We start from the raw sequence: 12,243 nt of genomic DNA on the forward strand, positions 1-12,243 counted from the left end.
TGACAAAAACTGAGGACTGATGGATGTGGGGGGAGGGGGGATGGGCATGGAGGAGGACACTTGTGGGGATGAGCACTGAGTGTTATGTGGAAACTAATTTGACAATAAACTATTAAAAAAAAAAACTCAATCCATGAAAGAAAACAAAAGTCAGTTATTCCAAAGGAAAGAATAAGATAAAATCTCTGGAAAAAAAAATCTTAATGAAATAGAGAAGATAATTTACCTGATAAAGAGTTAAAAGTAATAGTCATAAAGATGCTCACTAAGCTGGGAAAAAAATGGATAAATACAGTGAGAACACCAACAGAGATGGAAAATACAATAGAAACCATAGAACTTCTGAACTGAAAAATACATTAGAGGGGTTCAACAACAGACTAGATGAAACATAAGAAAGAATCTGTTAATTCAAAGATAAGGCAGTGGAACTTACCCAATCAGAGCAGAAAAAAGGATGAAAATGGAAAAAAAAAAAAGGAAGATAGCTTAAGGGACAAATGGGACAACATCAAATGGACTGGCATTCACAACATAGGGCTCCTAGAAGAAGAAAAGAGAGAGAAAGGGGCAGAAATCTTATTTGAAGAAATAATGGCTGGAAATCTTCCTAACCTGGGGAAGGAAATGGACATCCAAATTCAAGAAGTTCAGAAAGCTACAAATAAGAGCAACCCAATAACTTTGTCATTAAAATGACAAAAGTTAGAAATAAGGAAAGAATATAAAAGCAGCAAGAGAAAGGCACCTGGGTGACTCAGTTGGTTGAACATCTAACTTCGGCTCAGATTATGGTCTCACAATTTGTGAGTTTGAGCCCCACATCAGGCTCATTGCTGTCAGTTTGTCAGCACAGAGCCTACTTCAGATCCTCTGTCCTGCTCTCTCTGCCCCTCCCCAACATGTACTCTGCCAAAAAAATAAATAAATATTTAAAAATAAAATAAAAAATTAAAAGCAGCAAAACAACTTGTTACCTACGAGGGAATCTCCATCTATCACAGGACCTTTCAGCAGAAATTTTGCAGGCCAGAAGAGAGTAGCACAGTATATTCAAAGTACTAGGGGGGGAAAGCTTTTAGGTGTTCAGGTTTGCAAATAGGTTCTTTTGAGTAATACACAAAAGATAAAGAGACAGGAATATAAGCACACCACTAAAGAAAATAATCAAACCACAAAAGGAAAGAAACAAGAGAAGAAAGGAACAGAAAGGAAGTTTGAAAACAGTCAGAAAACTATTAACAAAATGGCAGTAAGCACATGCCTGTCAATAATTACTTTAAATGTAAATAGACTAATTCTCCAATCAAAAGACATAGAGTAGCTGAATGGATTTCTTTTTTAAAATATCCATCTATATGTTACCTGTAAGGGACTCACTTCAGATATAAGGACACACAAAGGCTGCAAATAAAGGGATAGAAAAAGATATGCCATGCAAACAGAAACCAAAACAAAGCTGGAGTAACTACTTACACCAGACAAACAGACTTTATAATGAAGACTGTAATGAGAGACAGAGAAAGGTGTCCATAATGATAAAGTAGTCAATCCAACAATAAGATATAACATGTGCAAATATTTATGCACCCAATGTAGAAGTCCCTAAGTAGATAAAACACATATTAACAGAGTGAAAGGGAGAAATAGATAGCAATACAATATTAGCGGGATACTTTAACACTCCACTTACATCAATGGATAGATCATCCAGACAGCAAATCAATAAGAAACATTGGCTTTAAACAATACATTAGACCAGATGGACTTAACAGATATTGACAGAACATTCCAACCAAAAACAACAGAATACACATTCTTCTCAAGTACATATGGGGCATTTTTCAAGATAGATCATATGTTAGACCACAAAACAAGTCTTAATAAATGTAAGAGGGTTGAAATAATATCAAGCATCTTTTCCAATCACAATGGCATAAAAGAAGAAATTAATTACACAAGTAAAACTGGAAAATTCACAAATATGTGGATATTAGACCATGCTACTAACAACTAATGCTTCAAAGAATAAATCAAAAGAGAAATCAAAACATACTTCAAGACAAATGAAAATGGAAAAGTAACATACCAGAATTTGTGGGATGCATCAAAAGTGATTCTAAGAGGGAAGTTGACAGTAACAAATGCTTATGTCAAGAAAGAAGAAAAGTCTCAAATAAACAATCTAATTTATAGTACAAAACACTAGAAAAAGAACAAGCAAACCCCAAAATTAGCAGAAAGAAGGAAATAATGAAGATTAGAGCAGAAATACATTAAAGACTAAAAAGACAATTTAAAAAGATCAGTGAAACTAAGAGCTTTTTCTTCAAAAAGGAAACAAAATTGACAAACCTTTGGCTAGATCTACTGAGAAAGAGAGAGTGACTGAGAGACAGAGATAGAGAGATGCAGAGAAAGAGAGAGGAAAGAGAGAAGAGGAGACTCAAACAAATAAAATCAGAAATGAAAGATGAGATGTTGCAACTGACACCACAGAAATACAAAGGATCATAAAAGACTACTCTGAACAACTATACAACAACAAATTGGAAAATCTAAAGTAAATAGATAAATTCCTGGAAACCCATAATCTACCAAGACTGAATCATGATGAAAGAGAAAATCTGAATACTGATCGCTAGTAAGGAAATTGGATTAGTAATCAAAAACCTCCCAACAAACAAAAGTCTAGGACCAGACAGCTTCACTGGTGGATTCTATCAAACATTCAAAGAAGAAACATTCAAAGAACCTTCTCAAACTCTTCCAAAAAACAGAAGAAGAGAGAACTCTTCCAAACTCATTTTACAAGTCCAGTATTGCCCAAATACAAAGCCAGACAAGGATGCCATTAGAAAAGCAAATTATAGACCAATTTCTCCAATGAACATAGGTGCAACAATCCTGAATAAAATAATTGCAAACTGGATACAATACTTTAAAAAGATCATATAACATGATCAAGTGGGATTTAATCCAGTGATTCAAGGATGTTTCACCATCCACAAATCTGTTAGTGTGATACACCACATTAACCAAATGAAAGATAAAAATTATATGATCATCTTACTAATGTGTAAAAAGCATTTGACAAAACTCAACATCGATCTATGACAGAAACTCTCAACAAAGTGGGTATAGAGAGAATGTACAACCATAATAAAGCCCACGTCTGAGAAATCCACAGCTAACATCATACTCAATGGTGAAAAGCTGAAAGCTTTTCCTCTACAGTCAGGAACAAAGTACGGATGCCCCCTCTCACCACTTTTATTCAATATACTATTGGCAGTACTAGCCACAGCAATCATATATATATATGATTATTATTATATATATATATAAAAAGAAAGGAATTCAAACTGAAAAAGAGGTAAAACTGTCACTATTTACAGATAACATGATACTATATATAGAAAACCCTAAAGACTTTAGCAAAAAACTATTAAAACTAATAAGCAAATCGAGTAAAGCTGAGGGATACAAAATTAATATACGTAAATCTATTGCATTTCTATCCACTAAATATGAACTATCAGAAAGAGAAATTAAAGAAAATCTTATTTACAATTATATGAAAAATAATAAAATACCTAGGAATAAATTTAACCAAGGAGGTGAAAGATTTGTACTCTGAAAAATACAAGGCATTGATGAAAGAAATTAAAGACTCAAATAAATGGAAAAAAATATCATGCTGGTAGACTGGTATAATTAATATTGTTAACATGTCCATACTACCCAAAGCAATATACAGATTCAACACAATCCCTAGAAAATGGCATCTTTCAGAGGACTGAACAAAGAATCCTAAAATTTGTAAGGAACCACAAAAGACCCCAAATAGCCAAAGCAATCTTCAGGAAGAAGAATGTAACTGGTGGTATCACCCTCTCTGATTTCTATTCTCCAAGGCTATATTAATAAAAGTGGTATGGTATTGACACAGAAATAGATGCATAGGTCAATAGAACAGAGTAGAAAATCTAGCTATAAGCCCATCCTTATACATTCAATTAATTTTTGACAAACAACATAAATATTGCTGGGGAAAATAGACACCTACAAGCAAAAGAATGAAACTGTATCACTTTTTACACCATACACAAAAATAAACTCAAAATGGACTTAAGGCTTAATTATAAGACAAGAAACCATAAAAATCTTGGAAGAAAACATAGGCAGTAAGGTCTTGAACGTCAGTGTGAGCAATCATTTTTTAGATCTGTCTCTTTAGGCAAAGGAAACAAAAGCAAATATAAACAAATGGGACTGCATCAAACTAAAAAGCTTTTGCACAGCAAAGGAAACCTTCAACAAAATGACAAGACAACCTACTTAATAGGAGAAGATATCTGAAAATGATATAACTGATAAGGAGTTAACAAGCAAAATATGTAAAGAACCCACATAAATCAATATAAAAATCCAATGAAAAATAGGAGGAGGAAGTGAAAAGATATTTCTCAAAAGAAGACATACGGATGGCCAGCAAACACATGAAAAGATGTTCCCCATTACTAAGCATCAGGGAAATTCAAGTAAACGCCACAATATCACCTCACATCTGTTAAAATGGCTATTGTCAAAAACAGAATAATTCACAAGGATGTCCCTGGTGCACTGCTAGTGGGAATGCAAAATGGTATAGCCATTATAAAAAATGGTTTAGAGTTTCCTCAAAAAATTAAAAACAGAATGTAAAATCTAGCAATTCCCTTTTGGGTATTTATCTGAGGAAAAGGAATACATTAGTTTCTAAAGATATATGCACCCCATGTTCACTGCAGCATTATTTACAATAGCCAAGACATAACCTAAGTGTTCATCAATATTATTCAGCCACAAAGGCCAGAAAGGAATGGCAGGAAATCTTCAATGTGATGAGCAGAAAAAATATGCAGCCAGGAACCCCCTATCCAGCAAACCTGTCATTCAGAATAGAAGGAGAGATAAAAGTCTTTCCAAATAAACAAAAATTGAAAGAATTTGTCACCACTAAACCAGCTCTACAAGAAATCCTGAGGGGGGCTCTGTGAGGGAAATGTTGCAAGGAACGCAAGATACCAGAGACACCACCACAAGCATGAACCCCACAAAGGACATGATGACTCTAAACCCACATTTTTCAATAATAACACTGAATGTAAATGGTCTAAATGCCCCAATCAAAAGACGTAGGGTAGCAGAATGGATAAAAAAACAAAATGCATCTATTTGCTGTCTACAAGAAACTCGTTTTAGACTGGAGGACACCTTCAGACTGAAAGTAAGGGGATGAAGAAATATCTATCATGCTACTGAAAGTCAAAAGAAAGCTGGAGTAGCTATACTTATATCAGACAAACTAGACTTTAAAGTAAAGACAGTAACAAAGGAGGAAGAAGGGCATTATATCATAATTACAGGGTCTATCCATCAGGAAGAGCTAACAATTATAAATGTCTAAGAACCGAATATGGGAGCACCTAAATATATAAAACAATTAATCACAAACAGAAACAATCTTATGGATAAGAATGTGCTAATAGCAGGAGACTTTAATACTCCACTTACAGCAATGGATAGATCAACTAGACAGAACATAACTAAAGAAACAATGGACTTGAATGACACATTGGACCAGATGGATTTGACAGATATATTTAGAACTCTACATACTGTGGCCATGGAATTCACTTTCTTCTCAAGTGCGCATGGCACATTCTCCAAAATAGATCACATACTGGGACATAAAGCAGCCCTCAATAAATATAAAAGAACTGAAATTATACCATGCACACTTTCAGATCACAATGATATGAAACCTGAAATCAATCACAGGAAGAAGTCTAGAAAACCTTCAAAAACATGGAGGTTAAAAAACACCCTACTAAAAAATAAATGGGCCAATCAGGCAATTAGAAGAGAAATTTAAAAATATATGGAAACAAATGAAAATGAAAATACAACAACCCAAACTCTATGGGATGCGGCAAAGGCAGTCCTAAGAGGAAAGTACACTGTACTCCAGGCCTATTTCAAGAGATTAGAAAAAGCGCAAGTGCAAAATGTAACAGTGCCCCTAAAGGAACTAGAGGGAAAGTAACAAGAGCACCCCAAACCCAGTAGGAGAAGAGAAATAATAAAAATAAGGACAGAAATAAACAATATAGAAACCAAAGAAACAGTTGAACAGATCAATGAAACCAAGAGTTGGCTTTTGAAAAAATAAACAAAATTGACAAACCTCTAGCCAGGCTTCTCTAAAAGAAAAAAGAAAGTACTCAAATAGACAAAATCATGAATGAAAATGGACTTATTACAAGTATTTATAGGGAATACTATGAAAAATTATATGCCAACAAGTTAAACAGCTTAGAAGAAATGGACAAACTCCTAAACACACACTCACTACCAAAATTTACACGGGAAGAGATAGAAAATCTGAAGAGACCCATAACTAGTGAAGAAATTGAATCAGTTATGAAAAATCTCCCAACAAATAACAGACCTGGACCTGATGGCTTCCCTGGGGAATTCTACATTTAAAACAGAACTAAAACCCATTCTTTTCAAGCTATTCCAAAAAATAGAAATCAAAGGAAAACTTCTAGATTCATTTTCTGAAGCCAGCATCACTTTGATTCCCAAGCCAGACAGAGATCCAGCAAAAATAGAGAACTACAGGCCAATATCCTTGATGAATACGGACGCAAAAATCCTCAACAAGATACTCACAAATCAAATTCAACAGCACATAAAAACACATAAACACATAAACAGCACATAAAAAGAATTATCCACCATGATCAAGTGGGATTCATTCCTGGGTTACAGGGTTGGTTCAATATTCGCAAATCAATCAATTTGATACATCATATTAACAAAAGAAAAGATAAAAACCATATGATCCTGTCGATAGATGCAGAAAAAGCATTTGACAAAATACAGCATCCCTTCGTAATAAAGACCCTCGAGAAAGACGGGATAGAAGGAACATACTTAAACATCATAAAAGCCATCTATGAGAAGCCCTCAGCTAACATCATCCTCAATGGGGAAAAACTGAGAGCTTTCCCCCTGAAATCAAGAATACGACTGGGATGTCCACTGTCACCACTGTTGTTTAACATGGTGCTGGAAGTCCTAGCATCAGCAATCAGNCTGACAACAATCTACTAAAAAATATTATTCAACCACAAAAAAGGAATGAAGTTTTGGCATTTGCAGCAACATGGATGGACCTAGAGGATGGACCTAGACCTATTAAGTGAAACAAGTCAGACAAAGACAAAAAATGTATGATTTCACTTATGTGTGGAATCCAAAAACAAAACAGAAACAAACTCATATATACAGAGAACAATTTGGTGATTTTAAGAGAGGAGGGGTGGAGGAAGGGGCATAATAAAGAAAGGAGATTAAAGATATAATTTTCCACTTATAAAATAAATAAGACATGAGGATGCAATATACAGCATGGAGAATATTGTTAGTAATATGTAACAACATTGTAAGGTGACAAACAGTAGCTAGATTTGCCATTGTGATTGCTTTGTCAGATATATAGATGTTGACATACTATAGAAACATTGAAATTAGTATATTATGTGTCATCTACACTTCAAAGGAAAAAAAATAAAACAATGATCAAAAAAATGTCCACTATAGAAAACAATTTGGTAGCTTCTTACAAAGCTAAGCATACTCTTACCATATGATCCAGCAATCAAGTTTTTGGTATTTACTTAAATGAGTTGAAAATTTAAGTGCATGTAAAAATCTGCACATAAGTATAACAGTTTGTTCATAATAACCAAAACTTGGAAGCAATCAAGATGTCCTTTAATAGATGAGTGAATAAATAAACTGTGGGACTTCCATACAAGGGCTATTATTCAGCAATAAAAAGAAGTGAGCTATAAAGCTACAGAAAGACATGGAGGAATCTTAAGTGCATGTTGCTAGATGGAAGAGCCAGTCTGAAAAGGCTATATAAAGTATGATACTTATATGACATTCTGGAAAAGATAAAACTATGGAAACAGTGGAAATATCAGTGGTTGCCAAGGGTTCATGGGGGGCGGGAGAGAGATTAACAAGTGGGACAGAGACCAGTTTTTAGAGTGGTCTGTATCTGTATGATACTGCTATGGTGCATATATAAGACAGTCATTAAAGCCCTTAATACTGTACAACACAAAGAATAACATCTAATGCAAACCATCAATTTTAGTTTTTTTAATGTTAAGTTCCTCTTTGCATTTTATAACTTTTTTGTCCTCAAGTGTATTTTATCTTTTATTTACATAGCCAGACTAGCTCTCTTATTACTGTTTGCATGATATATCTTTTTACTTTCAACCTCTGAATCTAAAGTGTATCTTGTAGGCAGCATATTGTTGGATCTTGGTTCTTAATTCTAGTCTGACATCACTGCCTTTTGATTGGAGTGTTTAATCGACTCACATTTATTTTTTTAATTTATCCTGTTGAAACTATCTCTGCCATCTGGATATTTATTTTGTTCCTTTATTCTTCCCTACTGCCTTCTTTCGTAGTAAGTAGATGTTTTCTAGTGTATCATTTTCATTCTTTTGTTGATTTCTAAACTATTTTTGTTTTAGTTATCTTCTTAGTAATTGTTTTAAAACTGAAGCACTTATTTTTCCTCTTCTCCTCCCCCATGGTCCTCCATTAAGTTCCTCCTAATCCACCTATATGTGCAAAGATATGGTATCTGTCCTTCTCTGCCTGACTTATTTTGCTCAGCATAACACCCTCAAATTGCTACAAATGGCCAGATTTCATTCTTTCTCATTGCCATGTAGTTGGGGAGAAGGAGGGAGGCAAACCATGAGAGGCTCTTGAATGCTGAGAAAAAACTGAGGGCTGATGGGGGTGGGAGAGAGGGGAAGTGGGGTGATGGGCATGGAGGAGGGCACTTGTTGGGATGAGCACTGGGTGTTGTATGGAAACTTGACAATAAACTATTTAAGAAAAATAAAAAAGTAAAAATAAATCTGAAGCACTTAGGGAGGCAGAATTGATGTCAAAAGACCCATCAGCGTTACCAGGTAGATGCAAACTGCTGCCCATGCTTTCTCCTGCCTGCTGGAGCTACTGGCTTCTGGAAGCCTAGGTGCTCCAGTCTTTCTCTCTGGTGATTAATTTTGCCTCTAAGTGCCAATTTGGCCTGCTGCAATCTGAGCCTGATGTACTCAAACTTTTTGACCCGGGTTCCTTTTGCAGTCACCAACTGTGATCTCAGGGTTTTCTGATCTTTGAGCAGCACTACGTGTCCTACTAGAAGTCAATAAGTGAACTTTTCTAGGTGCAGAAAGTGGGAATCTGAATAAGATAATCTTGGTTTCAAATTCCATTATTCTTTAATTGCCTTAAAATAGTATTAGAAACAATTATTAGCTTCTATTGTTCCCATGCATTATCTCATTAAATCTCTGCAAAGATTCAGGTGTGTGCTTTAAGCACCTTAATGCCAGATAAACTGTTATTGAAATCATAACCCTTTATGATATGATTGTTTAGTGTTAGATTGTTGTATTATAAAACTATGGAATATCTTGAATATGTTTTCTGATAGATCTGGGGCAGCAAATCCCTCCTGGATATTTTTCTCTAAAATTACATTGAAAGAAATAAACAGCTGTCAGGAGTATGAAGGCTAAACCATTAGATTGCTGAGTCAGTGCTCTGGAAGTTACAATATGTCCTAGAATGCAAGTCACATGCCCTGACATTCAAGTACTCATTTTATTTTTTGAGGGTCAACATAAATTAGTAGTGGGAGGTTGAAAAGAAGACAGGAGAATTACTGGAAAATAAAAATGCAAGCATAAGTAGCCACCAAGATTCTAATTGTGCAGGCATGGTCAAACATACAGATAATATTCACAATATGATTAATACCTAATTTGTGATGGAAAGTCTGTTCTTAAGTAAATGGTTCTCTTTGTCCATTAGTTACTTAGTTACATATTTCTTTGTTGGTTTGGTGTTGTTTTCCCCTGCATGACCCTATAAAACAGTTGTAATGAAACATAGTGTTCTAAAAATATAAAACCAAAGCATTTTATCCTTAAATCATATTCATTCGAATGAAGTAGGGTCAAAAGCCTTATTGCCAGGTTTGTTCCCTATTTGGCAAGATACTAGACTTGAAATCCATGCTTTGAGGATTTGGTTGCTTTTTTTTCTTTTTCTTGCCATTCAAATGGCCTACACCTTACTTGCAACTTAAACTATATAATAAAGAGAGAAGAGAGTCCTGTAATCTGTCTCTGCTGGGCCTTGGGGCCTTCTTCAATCTGGTAGAAGAAAAAATTTCTCATAAAGGAGGTGTGAAAGAAAGCCTTCTTCCTTCCCTCTGAAGAATGGTCGTAGAAGAGAAAGAAGGGTCTGACCCAGTGGTCAACCTGATATAGGTGTTGAGCATGCTTCATGGAGTTCCAGCAAGAAGGAATGCAGAATGCATGGGCTCCTCTAGGAGCACCTTACTGGGGTGTCTTGAGCCAACGTGATGTGGCCTAGCCTACTAAGAGCACTGAGTGATCAGACAGAGAGTTCCAAACCCGGCATGGCCCCGAGCTGAAATCCACGGGGCTGGCTCTGAGTCATTGGTGGTGTGGTGAGGCCAGGCTGCAGAGAGCCCAACCGGGCTGCATGGAAGACAGTATGGGCTCTTAGAGGGGCTTCAGCCAGTGGGATGGAGAGAAACAGGGTTCAGGGTCCATGCCCCATAGGAATGGCTCCTGATCTTGCAAGTCCACCATGAATCTACCACCTCCAGGCCTCAGTTCAGAAGCCAGCAGGATCCCAGCAACCAGGCAGCCAAGGGTATCACTAGGATCCAGAGGAAAACCATAGCAGACGAGTACGCCCAGTCAGAAGGAAACTGGCTGGGAGCCTGACCAGTGCCCACAGGGTAATTTAAAGTATTGTGTGCATCTAAGGTTTAAACTTGATGAGACTTTTAGTTGTGTTCTGTTGGTTTGTTTGCTTTGTTTCCCTGCTAGAAATAGCAAGTGTTTAAAGAAGGCAAGACATTATATAAACAAAATGAGAAGAAAATTTTCTCTGCACATGCAAACTGTGGCCTGTGTCATCGCAGGTAGGTTACAGGTTGACAGGAAGTATACACATGCATGTGGGAGTGTGCATCCATGTGTGTGCAGACACACACACACACACACACACACACACACACACACACACACACACCTACTGTAACCCAAGTACAGAACTTAACAGACATCAATGTCCAAGCAGAGCTTAGCAGACACAGCCTCCTCTGCATGGCTTTCTCCTGCCCTGAATTTCCTTCCAGGGCTCACAGCTCTCAGTGAAACCTTTTCCTGAAAATGAAGTAGTTCTGTCCAATTCTTGTTAAGTCTCATACACTGGAGCTTATGGCACCATTTCAGAGGAACTTCCACAAACCATTTTAAAAGAATATTCATTAACGTGGAGAGGTCCTAGTTCGTGAAGCTAAGTCAGCATCAGTGCAGCCAATTCTCAACCAGCATTATTGTACATGGTGTACATGTGTACAGATGATTATGGGTGTTATGTACATTATTTTACTTACGCAACTAATTTTTTATCAAGTCAACATTTTACCCATCTTTGAGTTTTTAGAATGTAGTGATCAGTGGCAGAATATCTTCTTCTGGAAAATAAGATAAAAACAGAAGGAGGCAAGTCATAAGAGACTCTTAATACAGAGAACAAATTGAGGGTTGATAGAGGGTTTTTGGGGGGGATGGGTTACATGGGTGATGGGCATTAAGGAGGACACTTGTTGGGATGAGCACTGGATGTTGTAAGTATGTGATAAATTACTAAACTCTACTCCTTAAACCAGTACTACACTATATGCTAACTAGCTTGGATTTAAATAAAATGTTTAAAAAATTAAACTAAAAGAAGAGTATCTTTGGGCCATTGCAAGTGTGATCAGGAGGGTCTTGGAGTCTTGGCACAGAAACTGCTCCCTTGGGGTGCCAGAGACATTTCCCATCCATCTAGCAATACTCAAGATCAAGAGCAGATGAAGAAAGCTTTCCCAGACAGAATCAGATTGACCCTGCCAAATCCTTTGAGGAGTTTCCGATCTCTTGAACTTAACGTGGAAGCTCAAAAATCTGTACAATTTTTCCTCGTATTATACTGAATATACTCATTGAAATATTATTTCATCTTTTTTTTAAACTAGTCTCTGAAATAACAGCTGTCAAG

At 36.2% G+C, this 12,243-nt stretch overlaps 1 protein-coding gene across 1 annotated transcript in view; it reads left to right on the plus strand.

The window, feature by feature from the left end:
- TJP1 (tight junction protein 1) overlaps window positions 1-12,243 on the plus strand; it is a 341,704-nt gene that overhangs the window by 46,633 nt on the left and 282,828 nt on the right. The window lies entirely within an intron of this gene.

Source organism: Crocuta crocuta, unplaced genomic scaffold, assembly GCF_008692635.1.
Source record: "Crocuta crocuta isolate KB4526 unplaced genomic scaffold, BGI_CrCroc_1.0 scaffold93, whole genome shotgun sequence".
Taxonomy (NCBI): Eukaryota; Metazoa; Chordata; class Mammalia; order Carnivora; family Hyaenidae; genus Crocuta; species Crocuta crocuta.